The following is an 18,659-nucleotide window of genomic DNA, read 5'->3' on the forward strand; positions in this document are numbered from 1 at the left end:
CTAGAAACTATTCCTGGAAACTATCCCATCTTCAACTTCTTCAGAGCTTCTTGATTTTTCATGGATCGATGGTGATAAATTCTACTCATTGTGCCTGCAAGAGAGATGATATTCTCTTGTAGTTCAAGAGCTGCTTAACGAGCACGTTCCGCCAGTTCAACACGGAGTTCTTCTTTAAGAAGAACTTCTGCGATAAAGAAATGTAGTTCCAACTGATCATCCCAAGAGAGATGATCATAGACTGAATTTGGAACTTCAGTTGGGTGATAAAATTCACCACCAATACAAATCTTATGTCCGTATGGATCAAAGTACATCTTTTCATCACTAGGATTAAAGATCGGTAGATAACATCCACTGTTGCATGTGTAAAACTGGAATTGAGCCATTTGATAAGTAAGGTTATGAATAGAATTTTGAGAAGATGATGAGTTGAGTATGAAAAAGGCAATGAGAAGTTTTGAAAGTGGAGAGTTGTATTTATAGAAAAGAAGTTCAGAAATTGAAGAGACTCTTTGATTGACTTTTGTTTCTTGCTGTACTGAGAAATCGATCTGCCACCAAGGAATTGGCAGCTTCCAGAAGTGCTTTTACTGTATATTTTGCATCCTGCAAAATTAGCATCTGAAAATCCAATTAGCTTAAAGTCTGAATCTCTAGGATACCATAATCCCAGATTCATGGTGCCTTTGAGATACTTAAAAATTCTTTTCACAGCTAATAAATGAGGTTCTCTAGGGTCCGCTTGGAACCTTGCACAAAGACAGGCAACATACATGATATCAGGTTTACTAGCAGTTAGATATAGGAGTGAGCCAATCATACCTCTGTAGTTAGTTATATCTACTGAAGAACCAGTATTTAAATCTAACTTGGTTGCAGTGGCCATAGGAATTGATGCAGTTAAGCAGTCTTGCATTTCAAATCTTTTGAGTAGATTCCTGGTGTATTTGGATTAATTTATAAATATTCTTTCATCAGTCTGTTTAACTTGTAACCCTGGAAAGTAACTCAATTCTCCCATCATACGCATTTGATACCTGGACTGCATTAACTTTGCAAATCTATCACTAAGTTTATCATTAGTAGATCCAAAAATGATATCATCAACATGTATTTGTACTAATAACAAGTCCTTACCATGGTATTTATAAAAGAGAGTTTTATCAATTGTACCTCTTGTGAAACTACTTTCTAGCACAAATAGAGCAAGTGTTTCATACCAGACCCTTGAAGCTTGCTTCAGTCCATAGAGTACTTTATCCAGTAAGTAGACATGATCTGGATACTTTGGATTAATGAACCCTGAAGGATGTTCAACATAAACTTCCTCTTCAAGTTCTCCATTTAAGAATGCACTCTCCACATCCATTTGGAATGCCTTAAACTTCTTGTGAGCAGCATAGGCAAGAAAGATTCTTATTGCCTCTACCCTTGCAACTGGAGCAAATGTCTCATCATAATCAATGCCTTCTTATTGTGAGTAACCCTTTGTAACCAGTCTTGCTTTATTCCTTGTAACAATGCCCTCATTGTCAGTTTTGTTTGAACACCCACTTTGTGATAACTACAGATCTGTTCTTTGGTCTTGGCACAAGAGTCCAGACTTTGTTCCTTTTAAATTCATTGAGCTCTTCTTGCATTGCTGTGACCCAGTCACCATCTTACACAGCTTCTTCAACCTTCTTAGGTTCAACTTGAGATAGAAAAGAATGGTAGAGACATTCATTCTGAGTGGCTTTTCTTGTTCTTACACCACTGTCAGGGTTTCCAATGATTAAGTAAGGTGTGTGTGACTTAGACCATTTTCTTGCAAATGGAAGTTGACTCCTTGAAGACGAAACTCCCCCTTGATCCATGAATTCTCTGTTATTTCTTTGATTAGTACCACTGTTGTTTCTTGATGCTCCCCCTGAATCAGTGTTTCCATTGTTATCAGTATTTGACACATTAAAATTTAAGGAAGATGGGTCTGATGATCTTTCTACTGATGTCTCTTGAGATGAATCACTTGTTGTAGTCTCTGGATTTGAGTTATGTTGCTCCCCCTCAACATATGCTTCAGTGTTAGAAGAATTTCCACGGTACTGTGGCATTTTAAAGCTTTGAGTGATATCAGGACTTATTGTATTAGAGTCCGGATTTAAAAGTTCACCATAAGGTACTTCATTTTCAAATCTCAATTTGTCATAGCCATCTGCATCTTCTGGACCTGTTATCTTCTTGTCATCAAAAGATACATGTATAGATTCTATGACTGTTCTTGTTCTCAAATTGTAAACTTTGAAGGCTTTTATAGTCAACGGATAACCCACAAATATTCCTTCATCAGCTTTCAGATCAAACTTGGTCAACTGCTTCGGATGAGTTTTGAGAACAAAACACTTACAACCAAAAATATGAAAGAACTTCAAATTTGGCTTCTTTCCCTTCACCATCTCAAATGGTGTTTTTCCATGCTTGTTGATCAATGTTGCATTTTGTGTAAAGCAAGCAGTTTGCACAGCCTCAGCCCAGAAGTAGATAGGAAATTTTGCTTCCTCTAGCATGGTTCTTGCAGCTCATATCAGAGTTTTATAATTCTTTCACCAACTCCATCTTGTTGTGGAGTTCCAGGAGTATAAAACTCTTGTTTTATCCCCTTGAGTTTGCAGAACTCTTCCATAGAGCTACTCTTGAATTCAGTTTCATTATCGCTTGTGATGATCTTCACTTTGTATGTTAATCGTTTTTCCATCTCCCTCACATGATCAAGAAGAATGGATGGAGATTCATCCTTGATGTGCAGAAAATACACCCATGTGTATCTTGTATATTCATCAAAAATTACGAGTGCATACCTCTTCTTGGCAATTGAAATAACATTCACTGGACCAAAGAGATCAATATGAAGTAGATGATATGGTTCAAGAATTGAGGATTCAGTTTTACTCTTGAAAGAAGTTTTCTTTTGCTTGGTTTTCTAGCATGAGTCACATAAGCCATCGGGAATAAAAACTGCATTGGGAAATCCTCTCACAAGATCTTTCCTCACAAGTTCATTGATATTGTTGAAACTGAGGTGAGAAAGTCTTTTATGCCAGTTCCAGCTGTCTTCCACATATGCTCTACTCAGTAGACAAAATTTTGAATTATCAATACTTGTAAAGACCCTGGCTTCATATAAACTGCCAAATCTCACACCAGCCAATGTGATATTGCCATCAGTCTTACTGACAATTTCACAATGCTCCTTATAAAAGTTGACATGGTAACCTCTGTCACAGATTTGACTCACACTAATCAGATTATGCTTGAGTCCTGAAAATAGAGCTATATTTTCAATGATGACATTTCTAACTTTGATTTTTCCATATCCCAAGATTTTTCCTAAGTTTCCATCTCCATAAGAAATGTTTGGGTCAGCCCTCTCCTCAAATTCTGATAGCAGGGATTTATAACCAGTCATATGTCCTGAGCATCCACTGTCCAAGACTAGAGCATTCCTTATGTCACCCTGCAATCAGTAATTTGAATTAGTTGGTGTTTTTAAGAACCCGGACTTGCTTGGATCCTTTGGCCTTTTAAGTTTGTTAACATATGCAGCATAAGACTTTTTATCAGAGTTTATGTTAACATTCTTACTATCAGTATTTATACATGCAGAAACATATTTTGCTTTAATTAAAGAGGGTTTCAGTTTATAATAATCATAATACAAACTGTGATACTCTTTACATGTATAAATAGAATGTCAAACACTTCCACAATGAAAACAAGGACTCTGTGGTTTATATCTAACTATTTTATTCCTAAACTCTGATTTGGAAGAAACAGTATTCAGCTTTTTGTTCTTCTTATAAGAGTTAGCAAGATGATTAGTGCTACCACAGTTTGAACAGGTCTTTTTAGGTGCATTATGTGGGGTTACATAATTTCCATTCTTATTAACACCTACCTTGCCATTCCCATTTTTCCTAGACCTTTTCCTCTTGTCTTTCATGTGTAGATCCTTCAGCTTTTGCTTAAGCTGTTTCTAAGTCATTGAACCAATATTTACTGAATGTGTGTGAACTTGTTCACTCTTTTCAGTAATTAAGTTTGATCTAGGTGCTGAGGTAGTACCTTCCTCATGAATTGACTTAACAGTATTAGCACTAGGATTAAACTTAATGGTCTTTATTTGAACCTTGTTCAATTTGACCTTACTATCAGTTTTTATTGGTTCTGTTATCTCAGTTTCTTTTCCACTTTTCTTATCAGAATTAGATCTAGCTGAATATCCTAATCCTGAGCCCCAACAACCATTCTCTAAATTTCCTGAGTTGATTTTCCTGAGTTAGTCCAAAGTTTAATGACTTCTCTTTCTTTTGCTAGCTCTTTTTATAGATAAGCATGTTTTTCTAGCAGTTTTTCTTTAACATAAACAACATTATCTCTTTCCTTTTGAATTTCTAGCATGGAAAGCAACTCAGTTTCTCGGTGATCATTCCTTTTCTTTAACACAGAGTTTTCACTCTTGATTCTACTATTTTCTAAGGTTTGATCCCTAAAACTAACATGCAGAGACTTAAGGAATAATCTTAATTCATAGATATCATCAGTATCAAAAGCAAGAGTAGTCTAAGGTACCTTTAATTCAGCACTGTTAGCCTCAGCATCAGCTTTTTCCATGAGAGCATAATTGACTCCATCATCTGAATCTGATGAATCATCCCAGTTTCTCTTCCTTGAGATCAAGGCTTATTTCTTCTAGCTCTGGGTTTTCTGTAGTCAGCTGCAAAGTGTCCAATTCCATCACAGTTGTAACATCTCTCTTTTGACTTGTAAAGTTTTCCAGATCTTGATTCCTTCCCATCAGTATTTCTCCTGTTGTTCATCTTATCAGAGTTTGAGGAACTGGAGCCTTTTCTGGAAAATATTCTCCCTTTACTGAAGTTCTTGTAGACCATCTTCTTGAAGCTTTTAACCAGTAGGGCAGCCATTTGATCCATATCTTTATTGTTGTTATGATCATTTTCAGTATCTGATTCATTATCAGTATTTGAGTTATCATCAAAATTTGATGATTCAGTATCTGACTTTGCAATCATGGCTTTCCATTTGGAGTAACTTTTTCTCCTAGCTTTCTCCTTTGGCTTCTCTTTAACCTCGAGTGCAACTGGTCTAGCTTTTGATCCTTTCCTCTTGCTTCTTTGCTCCATCTCTAGTTCATGAGTTTTCAAAACTCCATAGATCTCATCTAGAGGTGTGATGTCACGTTGATAGTTATCCCTTATTGATGTGACCTTATAGTCCCACTTTTCAGGGAGAGCAAGTAGGAACTTCAGGTTTGATTCCTCCAAATCATATTCTTTGTCGACAAGGGATAAGTCATTCAGCAACTTCTGAAATTTGTCATAGATCTTAGTTAAGGACTCATTGTCCTTTGAGTCAAAGTGCTCAGATACTTGAGTAAGTACTGTCCTCATGTTCTTCTTGATAGCAGTTGTACCTTGACACTTTACTTCTAAAGCATCACATATCTCTTTTGTTGTCTTAGATCCAATGACTCTATTGGAAATAACACTATCAAGACTATTATGCAGGATGTGTCTGACCTTAGCATCCTTCATGATATATGAGATATCTTTAGGAGAGTAGTCCTTCATGTCTTTGTCTATCATCTTCTAAGGTTCTCCTGCAAGAGAAACAACTACCTTCATTGGTCTATGAGGACCAACATAGATCCTGTTCAGATATTCAGGATCTGTGGCTTCCAAGCACATGGATATCCTGACTTTCCAGATTGGTTATTCATGTATCTTTAGGATAGGCACCTTGATTGCTTCATACCTACTCATGTTGCTGCTTATCTGTGATGTGGCTGGGGGTGGTGGCTTCGAATTCAGATTCTGTGTTTCTTCTTCTTCTTTGTCTAACATGATTGATTGATTTTCAGATCTTAAACTATTTGTATGTTAACAGCAAGCTCTGATACCAATTGTTAGGCCCTTAATCAACTGTAGAGGGAGGGTGAATACAGTTAATACAATCAATTCGACAAAGCTTCAACAGAATCAATCGTTTTTATATTAACTGATAAAAACTTATTACAATCGTACTCTCTCGAAAGGATGAACAAATATCCTTGAGAGCTGCTAGGTTATGCGAAAGATATAACAATATCGCAATACTTATAGCATAAACCTAATATATGCTTTATATAAAGCACATCTACCAATGTATAAGGAATCATATTCTATTAACAACAAAGAAACTATACAATTGCTTCTGAGATAAAGTCTGTCACCGCCTTGAGTTCATGTTTCCTTTTTCTTCTCAAAGATCAACTGATGTGACAAATATTAATTTCATCATCCGTTGACATCATCATCCGTTGATATAATTATCCATCGATTATCAACATCCGTCGATATCATCATTATTCATCGATGTAGTCATCATCCGTCGATGTCATTATCATCCGTCGATGTAGTCATCATCCGTCTATGCTTCTGATAGTTTCTGTTTGATATCATAAATTGCTCCTAACAGATAGAAGCAACTTATAAATCATCTTAGCAAACTTTGGATCGACAAAACACTCAGGTTGTATCATCTATACATCCTCTTCAAGGCTCCCATATAAGAAAGTGGTTTTGACATCCATTTGCCAAATCTCATAGTCAAAGTAAGCAGCTATTGCATGCAAAAGCCTGATGGCTCCCATATAAGAAAGTGATTTTGACATCCATATCGATTTTCTTCTTGAAAATCCACTTGCACCTTATAGGTTTTACCCCTTTAAGTGGATCAACTAAATTCAATACTTTATTTCAATACATGGATTATATCTCGGATTTCATGGCCTTCAGCCATCTCTTGGAGTATGGACTATTCATAGCATCTTGGTAGGTGAGAGACTTATCATTATCCGTAAGCATCACATCACCATCTTGAGTCAAAAGAAATCCATAATTTCTCCCGGACTCATGGTGAATCAAATTAGATCTATGAATAACCTGTGTTTCCTGAACATGATTACTTTCACAATTTTGATGTACATCCTGATCTTATTCCAACTCTGGTTCAATGTTATCATGTGGTTCTCGATCTTCATCGAGATGTATTGTCCTCCCACTGATTTCCTTAGAAAGTAGTTCTCCCTCAAGAAATACAGCGGCCCGAGCAATAAACATTGTTCTCGGAAGGATTATAAAAACTATACCCTAGTCTTACTTGGGTATCCCACAAAATAACATCTATCTAATATTGGTCCAAGTTTGTCAGAGGCTAAACATTTTATAAATGCTTCACGTCCCCAAATTGTTACGACCGGCATTTTATGTAATATTATTTGTGAATAATATTAAGTTAAATAAAAATATATTCAATGCTTGTACGTTTGTGTGAGTGAGAATTTCTGCATTATAAATTTGCTTTGGGTAGTATATGATTTTTCAAAGCAAGAATTTATTTAATTTCTTTATTTTTGATTTATAAGGAATATTCTAAGCTTTGGAAAAATTTTCTTTTAAAAGACATTTTGTACACAAATTTTGAAAATGATTTTTATAAAGTCTCTAAAAATCCAAGTTATTTTATGGTATAAATTTTATAATTTTTGAACTTGTACTTTATTATATAAAAATAAATCTTTGGAAATTAGTTGCTTAATAATTATCAAATTACATGAATAACCTTGCATGCAAACTCTCTTCTATTTAACCAAAGGGCAAAGAAGACATTCTCCACCCCACTAACTCACATTTTGCTAGCCAAATTACCTCCTTGACCTTGCATGCAAACTTGCCTAACTTTAGCTAGAGGGTTACTCTTGTCATTTCCTAAATCCACTCACATTTAGTCTAGTCAAAGACATAAAAACAAAACTAAAGTGATGATCACTCCATTTTCACTCCACCCTCCCCTTTTCTCCTCCCTCCCTCTCGGCTCAACCCTCACTCTCGGCCATCCCATAGCCGAGGCCCTCCATCCCCTTCATTTCTTCATTCTTTCACCCAAACAATCATCTTATATTCAAGTAATTTTACTCCCTATATGTTATTCTTATATATTTCAAAAGTATAGAGTGAAAAACCTATGTTTTGACCTTGCATGGTGATGTTTTTGTTAAACTCAAAGTGAACCTCCTTGATTCTTGTGAATCTAAGGCTTTCACCATGAGTTATAGTATCATAGGGTCAAGAATGGCTAGACATAAGAGTGTTACACCTATGCGAATGCTGTTTTTACCCTAATCCATTCGGCCATGACTTGATAGGAGCCGAATGGATGGTGTTTTGTTGCCTTGTTAACATTTTTGTGTATTTTGTGATGATAACATGAATTTTGTAGTAAAGTCTTGATAAAATCCTTTTGCATGCTAGTTGATCATTTAGTTGTAATCCATGTTAGGCTTGCATGTTGAATTATGATAAAAATTTATTTGGAAATCATGTTGTTTTGGTTTGAAAAACCCGAAGGCATGCATGCATGTGGAATTCTCTTAGTTTGTTGTGAAATTTTGATTATTTGGAAAGATTTTGTTAGTGAGCCTTAATTTCAGTAGGAATAATGTGATAATATTGATTTATGCTTCTTGTTGCATGGTAATAATTTGTGGTTATCTTTTATAAAAATATATATCTTGTTGCTTCAAAGGCATGAAGATTTGCGATTTGTTAAGAGTAGTCTCTTTTGTTTTGCCATAGTTGCACCTTAGGTAAGGATGATCTCACCAAGGGTATTTTAAGAAAAAGGGAGTTAGTTCAGTAGAATACCAAGTATAAGTCTTGGTTTAAGTATTTAGTTGTTGTTAGTTGGGTTTGTCAAGTTAAAATCTTGGAAAATGAGAAGTTATAGTTTCTGCAGAAAAATCAGTTTAGTACCCTGAGGTTTAGAGTGAGTTTTGACCATGTCATTGATGTGCACTTTGAGGCCCAAGCCACCAGAAGTTAGTATGGGGAGTATATAATAGGTTTTAGGAGTTGGTTGGAGGTTTGCATGTCATTTGGTTAGGTGCACAAGTAGAATAACAAAATCTGTCCAGCAGGGGACAGTTTTGTTGCAACTTAGAAATAGGGAGATTTGGCCATGTCATGGGTAGGCCCTCATTAGGCCCAATTGGGCCTTAGTTAGAGGGTATGTCAGAGAAGTTTTTCCAACCATAGTTCATAGGATATGAGCTAGAACCATGTGCCACAAGTTAATTCAAGTCAGGGCATTTTCTGCCCAGAAAAACAGGGGAACCTTGGACTTTTAGCTTAGGCCCAAGAAGGCCCAAGCCAGGCCTTTGAGCCACATCAAGCTTATGAGATGCCCTTAGGTCAGGAGAGTCTTGTGTAAAAATTTTGAAGAAAAACTTGTAGTTTAAGAGTGTCTAATGCACTCAAGAAACCTTAGTTACCATTCTGAAATTTACACCAGTGAGCACTTTCACTTATCACATAGTTTTAGGACACTTAGAAGTGAGTATTAGGTCGACCACCATAGTTGTAAGATAGTATAAGGTCAGTAGAACAAAAGGCACAAGTGAGGGTCAATAGGTTTTGGATAATTTAGGAAAGGCACATTGAGTTAGGAAGCCCAAATTCGAAGACTTCGCTTAGTTAGCGACCAAGTAATTTAAGTGGTGAGTCGAGATCATCCAAGCCTAGTGTGGCGTTATGGTGTATGTGATGTTATTTGGTATTAATATACGATATGTGATTATGTGGCTACGTGTGTATATTTAAAAATATAAATGTTGGATATGAATTAAGTGTGTATAGGCCTAAGTGCCATCCATGTTTAATTTCGGGTTGTAAATAGGTTAAGATGGAAAGAATATATTATAATGAGGATTATTATTATTTATGTAGGATCTCGAGACGAGGGAAAACTTGCCTTAAAAGTCGAGTGAAGCTCCAGTTGTTGCTCCTACCAGTCAGACCAGACCAGTCTATCTCAAGGCAAGTGATTCAACTTGACCTTCGTATTTGCTGTAAACCGTTCATATATATATATCGATGCAATTATCCTGAGTCATTTTGATATATTTAAATCAAGAGTATCTTTTGTTTATCTTTGAGTTACATAGAGATGCCATGAACCCTCGAGTACATATTGCAAGTAGTTCAAAAGTCTTTCATGATAGTTTAATGCCATGATAAATTAGAGATGCGTTATAATATCTTATTGATCCTTTTGTTTATCATGCTATTGATCCCTGAGAAATCTTGATGTTGCACCCTGATGCTTTGATTCAACTCTTGAAATAACCTCGATAGAAACTTTATCTTGATACCTAAAAGCCAATCTTTTCTTAAATTCATTCATGATTGTTTGATAACCCTATCCTTACCCTAAAGCTTGATACCCTGTTATATCTTGAGCTGATGATCACTTCCTTTATATTTTAGCACCTCTATCCTATTGGAACCAGTGATGCTTATCTTCTTGATGTTCTAATACCTATACCTTGTCTACAACCATTGCTTTAAGCCTAGTTTGGCATTACTCTTTCATATTATCCAGTAGCCTTGCTTAATTTCCTTGTCTAAGTTCTTGTTTATGGAAACCTCTCAATTACCCTAATATAGTAAAGTCTAGTAGATCATGGCCCTGAAATTTAGTGTCATATTTCCAGTGTTTCAAGTTGATCTATAATCCCTTGGTAAAAATAATTACAGTCGAAAGAGATTTTGTCATAAATCGGCATCAGTTTTTAAAATGATTAAAACGTGGATTTTTCAGTCCCAAAGGGGGACAAATGTTTTCTTGAATGGTGGATCTGGACTGAGACGCGAGTCCTTTCCACACTTATATTAGGCTTAAAAGTTGCCTAGGGATTCCCAATAATGTTTTAGAACCCAGCGAGGTTCGGGATTACTTCGCGGCTGATCACCGGCTGTAATCCGTAGCGTCATAAAAGGATTTTGATTAAGAATGGTTTTAAAATTTGTTTTGATGCAAGCAAAATGATGCCAACTCACATAAGTTTTATCTCTCGATTATCATTGATTATGTCATTCCATTGTCATTCCTAAAGGTATATCTCGATTTATGCTTTGCGTTGTATTGCTAGCACTTGTTGAGCTTTTGGCTCACTTCTTGCTTTACCCTGATATTACAGCTAACAGCCATGGTTAGATTCAAGCAGACTGCCCGTAAGACCTGTGATGCGGATGCTTATGTTCGAGCCCAGGTAGAATAAGTAATAATAGTTGTGTGAGGACTCGGTATTTGTAATCAGATGTAATAGTTGGTAGTGTTGGGCTGTTCCAAACCCTAAACTGTAAGATCTTGGATTTTGGTTGTAAAATGATGTAATAGCTATAATTATTTTGCTATTTAAGTTGGGGGTGTGACAGGTTTTGGTATCAGAGCTACGGTTTAGAGTCCCTGAACAGCCCAAATAGGTTATAGGACTTGTGAGTAGGTTATAGATATTATGCGAGAGAGTAGGTAAAGTAAATTATTATTAATACTCCTCTTATTGGTTGTCAGCAAAGGGCGCATTCCTCGTCATCCTCTGGGTCGGACGACACTATTGCTTTCTCCGTGTATGCTGAGTTGAGGCGCGAGTTCGACATGCTTCAGGGCAAGTACGACCGACTGATAGACCGACTGAAGAACGTGTATCCGGACAGCCGAAACTACGAAGGGAAGCCCAAGGAGCAGATGATTGCGAGACTTGAGACCTTGGTTCGGTACGTTAACACTAAGCTTGAGGAGATGCCAGCACACCGGGACCGTACCAGCCAGTATGTCATTCAGATGGTGGCGGATGAGCTCCAGAGCATTGTGAAGACACTTCGAGAGGAAAAGTCTACCAAGCCCCGTTCAGATGGAGTGGAGCCTTAGTTCTTTCCATTTACCTTTCATGTTGTTGTACTATTAGACTCTATGGAATCCCCAGTTGTTTCCGTCTTTCCTTTAAATAAGCCTGTTATTTCTAGAATCAGACTATATCCCAATCCTATGTACTGTGACCTTTAAAATTTCAATAATTATGTGCTATTGTTCCATTTGCTCTCAACTGTTATTTTATGTTTTTATCATCATATCTGCGTAATTTGGAAACGTGACCCCATATGTAAACAAGAATGCCATGCGATACCCTCGAATCATTTTATCAATTATATTTGTTATAACACAACTCTTATTTCAGGATCATGCCTCCCAAAAAGAAGAACCCAACCACCACCTCCACCACAGACCCAAACATTCTTCAACTACTGGAAACCTTGCAACAGCAAACCAATGCTATAGCTCAACAACAACTAACTCTTCAACAACGAATTGAAAACCAAGATAACCGTGAGCCATATCAACCACCTGAACCACCAGTACCACCAAGACAAATTGTCACTTTCAAGGTTTTTCAGAGTGTGAATCCACCTGTATTTCATGATACCACTGATCCAGTGATAGCAAACACATGGATCAAGGAGATAGAAAGGGCTTTTGAGTTGGTACAGTTAGGGGACGATCAGAAGACGCTGTATGCCACTTACTTCTTGAAGGGAGAAGTCATTTATTGGTGGGAATCAGTAAAAGCTATGGAAGTCACCCAGCAGATTTCTTGGGAGAGATTTAAGAAGTTATTTCTGGACAAGTATTACCCTAAGTACATGCAGAATCAGATGGAGCTAAAATTTCTTGAGTTAAAGCAAGGAAACATGACGGTACTGGAATATGAGAAGAAGTTCACTGAGTTGTCAAGGTTTGTGACAAAATATACCAGCACTGAGGAAGAAAAAGCAAAGAAATTTCAGCAAGGATTGGAGCCTTGGATCAGAGATAGGGTGGCTATGTTTGAACTTGAGACTTATGCGGGAGTAGTACAGAAAGCTGCTCTGATTGAGAATAATGGGATGCGGTCAAGGAAAGAGAGGGATAACAAGAAGAGGAAGGTTCCATTTTATGGAGAAAAGTCTGAAGCTGGAAATTCGCAAGATCGGAATGTAAAGAGGATTGGTTTCCAGAAGGGCGGAAATTTTCAAAGGAAAGGAAATTTGGGCAAAAGGCAAGAATCAAAAGGGAACAATCAGGCAAGCCAAGGGCAAGTTGGAGAAAACAGGTTCCAGAGGCCAGAATGCAAGCACTGTGGAAGAAGGCACCCCGGAGTATGCAATAAGCTGAGTATGACCTGTTATAGGTGCAATCAGAAGGGACATTTGGCAAATGAGTGCAAGATGCCGAGGCCAGGAGTTACGTGCTACAAATGTGGGAAGACTGGACACATGGCTAGGGAGTGTAAGGCAACAGGACCAGTCAGAGCTCTGATGAACGTGGCAAGTACCAGTGCAAGCGTGCCAGCTGAGGTATTGGCATTACCTCCACCACCCGCACCAACCCCGCAAGCAACAGCAAGGACATTTGATCTAAAGATGAAAGATGCTGTTCAGAATTCTGAGGTGATAGCAGGTACACTTTTACTCAATAATGTCAAAGCCAAAGTATTGATTGATTCGGGAGCCACAAGATCTTTCATATCAGAATCTTTTGTTGATAAGATCCAATGTGATAAAACGGCTATGAGTGAGGTAGTAAATGTGGTAATTGCGAACCAAGAGAAGATTCCTGTGAATCAATTTTGTCCAAAATGTGAGATTGATATTTCGGGATATAAGTTCTCGGCCGACTTGATACTCTTCAAGCTGGGAGAGTTTGATATAATTTTAGGAATGGATTGGTTAGGAGAGAATAGCGCGCAGATAAATTGTAAGACCAAGAGAGTGAATTTAAAGACGAAGAGTGGAGAGAAGGTAGTATTTAAGGGACAGAGGCAAGAGCGACTATTTCTTACAATTATTCAGGCTAAGAAGTTACTTAGAAAAGGTTGTGAGTCGTTCCTAGCATATGTAGTGGATTCAGAGAGAGGCAGCCCCAGCATGGAAGATATTCCTGTAGTTAATGAGTTCCCCGATGTGTTTCCCGACGAACTACCAGGCTTACCACCAGATCGACAAATTGAGTTCGAGATCAACCTTGCTCCAGGCACGGAACCAGTTTCAAAGGCTCCGTATAGGATGGCACCAGCAGAAATGAAAGAGTTGGCGAGCCAGCTACAAGAATTATTGGATAAGGGAGTGATACGACCAAGTACGTCGCCATGGGGAGCACCTGTTCTCTTTGTGAAGAAGAAAGATGGGAGTATGCGTCTATGCATAGATTACCGGGAGTTGAATAAAGTAACGATCAAGAACCGCTACCCGCTACCAAGGATAGATGACCTTTTTGATCAGTTAAAGGGAGCAAAATGTTTTTTTCGAAGATTGACTTGAGATCGGGATACCATCAATTAAAGATCAAGGAAGAAGATATTCCCAAGACCGCATTTAGGACCAGATATGGGCATTATGAATTCCTAGTAATGCCGTTTGGATTGACCAACGCTCCGGCCGCATTCATGGATCTGATGAATCGAGTATTTAAGAAGTATTTGGATAAATTTGTCGTGGTATTTATTGATGACATCCTTATTTATTCTAAATCGGAAGAAGAACATATGCAGCATCTCTGGATAGCATTGGAGATACTCCGACAAGAGAAGTTGTATGCCAAGTTTACCAAATGTGAGTTTTGGTTAAAGGAAGTTCAATTTTTGGGGCATGTTATTGGAAATGATGGAATTAAAGTGGATCCGGCGAAGATTGATGCAGTTATGAGTTGGGAGAGGCCAAGGACTCCTACGGAAGTGCGAAGTTTTCTAGGATTGGCCGGATACTATAGAAGATTCGTCAAGGATTTCTCGAAGATCGCCACACCATTGACCAAGTTAACCAGAAAGAATCAAAAGTTTGAATGGAGTGCAGAATGTGAAAATAGCTTTCAAGAGTTAAAACAGAAGTTGGTAACAGCTCCGGTGTTAGTACTTCCAGATGATCAAGGGAATTTTGTAATATTCAGCGACGCTTCACATAAGGGTTTGGGTTGTGTGTTGATGCAACACAGTAAGGTAATAGCATATGTGTCAAGACAGTTGAAGCCGCACGAGCTAAAGTATCCGACGCATGACTTGGAACTAGCCGCCATAGTGTTCGCACTCAAGATTTGGAGACACTATCTCTATGGAGAAAAGTGTGAAATCTACACGGATCACAAGAGCTTAAAGTACATTTTTACTCAGAAAGAGCTCAATATGAGGCAGAGGAGATGGCTGGAATTGATTAAGGACTATGACTGTTCGATAAATTACCATCCTGGAAAGGCGAACGTAGTGGCCGATGCGCTGAGTCGGAAGGAAAGATTGAATGCAATGATAACATCAAAAGAGTTATCTGAAGAAATCGGAAAATTTGAATTGGAACTTTGTGCTTATGGGAAAGTCAAAGAAGTTTGTCATGCAATGACCTTTCAGCCAACACTACTGGAAAAGATAAAGAAGTATCAAGAGGAAGTAATGGAAAAAGAGAAAAATCAGTTATCTGGAGAAGAGATTAATACTAAAAGGGATGAGCAAGGAATACTAAGGTTTTCATCCAGAATATGGATTCCCCATGTATCTGAATTAAAGAATGAGATCCTCCATGAAGCCCACCATTCGAAATTTTCAATCCACCCGGGAAGCACCAAGATGTATCAAGACTTAAAGAAGAACTTTTGGTGGCCAAATATGAAAAGAGACGTGGCAGAATGGGTTGCGAAGTGCTATACCTGTCAGAAAGTAAAGGCAGAACATCAACGACCAAGCGGATTAATTCAGCCCCTGAAGATTCCAGAATGGAAATGGGAAAACATCGCTATGGACTTTATAGTAGGACTACCACGAACAAAGTCCGGACATGACGCAATATGGGTTATAATTGATCGTCTTACGAAGTCGGCGCATTTCCTTCCAATAAATGAGAAGTCGTCACTGGACAAGTTGGTTCATCTGTATGTGCACGAAATCGTATTAAGGCATGGAGTACCTGTATCAATAGTTTCAGACAGAGATCCCCGATTTAACTCAAGATTCTGGAAGCAATTCCAGGAATGTCTTGGCACGAAGTTGAATATGAGCACGGCGTATCACCCGCAGACTGATGGCCAGAGTGAAAGAACAATTCAAACAATTGAAGACATGTTGCGCAGTTGTGCAATCGATTTTGCTGGAAGTTGGGACGACCACCTGCCATTAATTGAATTTTCATATAACAACAGCTATCATTCCAGTATCGGCATGCCACCATATGAAGCTTTGTACGGGCGAAAATGTAGATCACCAACAAGTTGGGATGAAGTAGGAGAAGGAAGAATTCTCGGCTCAGAATTGGTACAACAGTTGCATGACTCAGTCAAGTTAATTCAGAAAAGGTTGCTTGCTGCTCAAGATAGACAGAGGAAGTATGCGGATCCAGCGCGTAAGGATGTTCAATTCCAAATTGGCGAAGCTGTGTTGCTAAAAGTGTCACCTAGGAAAGGGTTGATAAGATTTGGCAAGAAAGGAAAGTTAGCACCTAGATGCGTAGGTCCTTTTGAGATTTTGAGTCAAGTAGGAAAGGTGGCCTACGAGTTGGCCTTACCACCTCAGTATCAGCATGTGCATAATGTGTTCCATGTGTCGTTGCTTAAGAAGTACAATCCTGACGCTAGCCATGTGATAGAATATGAACCTGTAGAAATTCAGGCAGACCTGTCATTTGTGGAGCAACCGGTTAAAGTACTCGACTGGCAAGTAAAGAGTCTTAGAAATAAATCAGTAAAGTTAGTGAAAGTACTTTGGAGGAACCCTAAGGTCGAAGAGTCGACTTGGGAGTTAGAGTCTGATATGCGTTCCCGGTATCCTCATCTGTTCTCTTAGATTCTGGGGACAGAATCCCTTAAGGGGGAGAGGATGTTACGACCGGCATTTTATGTAATATTATTTGTGAATAATATTAAGTTAAATAAAAATATATTCAATGCTTGTACGTTTGTGTGAGTGAGAATTTCTGCATTATAAATTTGCTTTGGGTAGTATATGATTTTTCAAAGCAAGAATTTATTTAATTTCTTTATTTTTGATTTATAAGGAATATTCTAAGCTTTGGAAAAATTTTCTTTTAAAAGACATTTTGTACACAAATTTTGAAAATGATTTTTATAAAGTCTCTAAAAATCCAAGTTATTTTATGGTATAAATTTTATAATTTTTGAACTTGTACTTTATTATATAAAAATAAATCTTTGGAAATTAGTTGCTTAATAATTATCAAATTACATGAATAACCTTGCATGCAAACTCTCTTCTATTTAACCAAAGGGCAAAGAAGACATTCTCCACCCCACTAACTCACATTTTGCTAGCCAAATTACCTCCTTGACCTTGCATGCAAACTTGCCTAACTTTAGCTAGAGGGTTACTCTTGTCATTTCCTAAATCCACTCACATTTAGTCTAGTCAAAGACATAAAAACAAAACTAAAGTGATGATCACTCCATTTTCACTCCACCCTCCCCTTTTCTCCTCCCTCCCTCTCGGCTCAACCCTCACTCTCGGCCATCCCATAGCCGAGGCCCTCCATCCCCTTCATTTCTTCATTCTTTCACCCAAACAATCATCTTATATTCAAGTAATTTTACTCCCTATATGTTATTCTTATATATTTCAAAAGTATAGAGTGAAAAACCTATGTTTTGACCTTGCATGGTGATGTTTTTGTTAAACTCAAAGTGAACCTCCTTGATTCTTGTGAATCTAAGGCTTTCACCATGAGTTATAGTATCATAGGGTCAAGAATGGCTAGACATAAGAGTGTTACACCTATGCGAATGCTGTTTTTACCCTAATCCATTCGGCCATGACTTGATAGGAGCCGAATGGATGGTGTTTTGTTGCCTTGTTAACATTTTTGTGTATTTTGTGATGATAACATGAATTTTGTAGTAAAGTCTTGATAAAATCCTTTTGCATGCTAGTTGATCATTTAGTTGTAATCCATGTTAGGCTTGCATGTTGAATTATGATAAAAATTTATTTGGAAATCATGTTGTTTTGGTTTGAAAAACCCGAAGGCATGCATGCATGTGGAATTCTCTTAGTTTGTTGTGAAATTTTGATTATTTGGAAAGATTTTGTTAGTGAGCCTTAATTTCAGTAGGAATAATGTGATAATATTGATTTATGCTTCTTGTTGCATGGTAATAATTTGTGGTTATCTTTTATAAAAATATATATCTTGTTGCTTCAAAGGCATGAAGATTTGCGATTTGTTAAGAGTAGTCTCTTTTGTTTTGCCATAGTTGCACCTTAGGTAAGGATGATCTCACCAAGGGTATTTTAAGAAAAAGGGAGTTAGTTCAGTAGAATACCAAGTATAAGTCTTGGTTTAAGTATTTAGTTGTTGTTAGTTGGGTTTGTCAAGTTAAAATCTTGGAAAATGAGAAGTTATAGTTTCTGCAGAAAAATCAGTTTAGTACCCTGAGGTTTAGAGTGAGTTTTGACCATGTCATTGATGTGCACTTTGAGGCCCAAGCCACCAGAAGTTAGTATGGGGAGTATATAATAGGTTTTAGGAGTTGGTTGGAGGTTTGCATGTCATTTGGTTAGGTGCACAAGTAGAATAACAAAATCTGTCCAGCAGGGGACAGTTTTGTTGCAACTTAGAAATAGGGAGATTTGGCCATGTCATGGGTAGGCCCTCATTAGGCCCAATTGGGCCTTAGTTAGAGGGTATGTCAGAGAAGTTTTTCCAACCATAGTTCATAGGATATGAGCTAGAACCATGTGCCACAAGTTAATTCAA

The sequence above is a fragment of the Apium graveolens genome, chromosome 9 (genome assembly GCF_009905375.1).
Source record: "Apium graveolens cultivar Ventura chromosome 9, ASM990537v1, whole genome shotgun sequence".
Classification (NCBI taxonomy): domain Eukaryota; kingdom Viridiplantae; phylum Streptophyta; class Magnoliopsida; order Apiales; family Apiaceae; genus Apium; species Apium graveolens.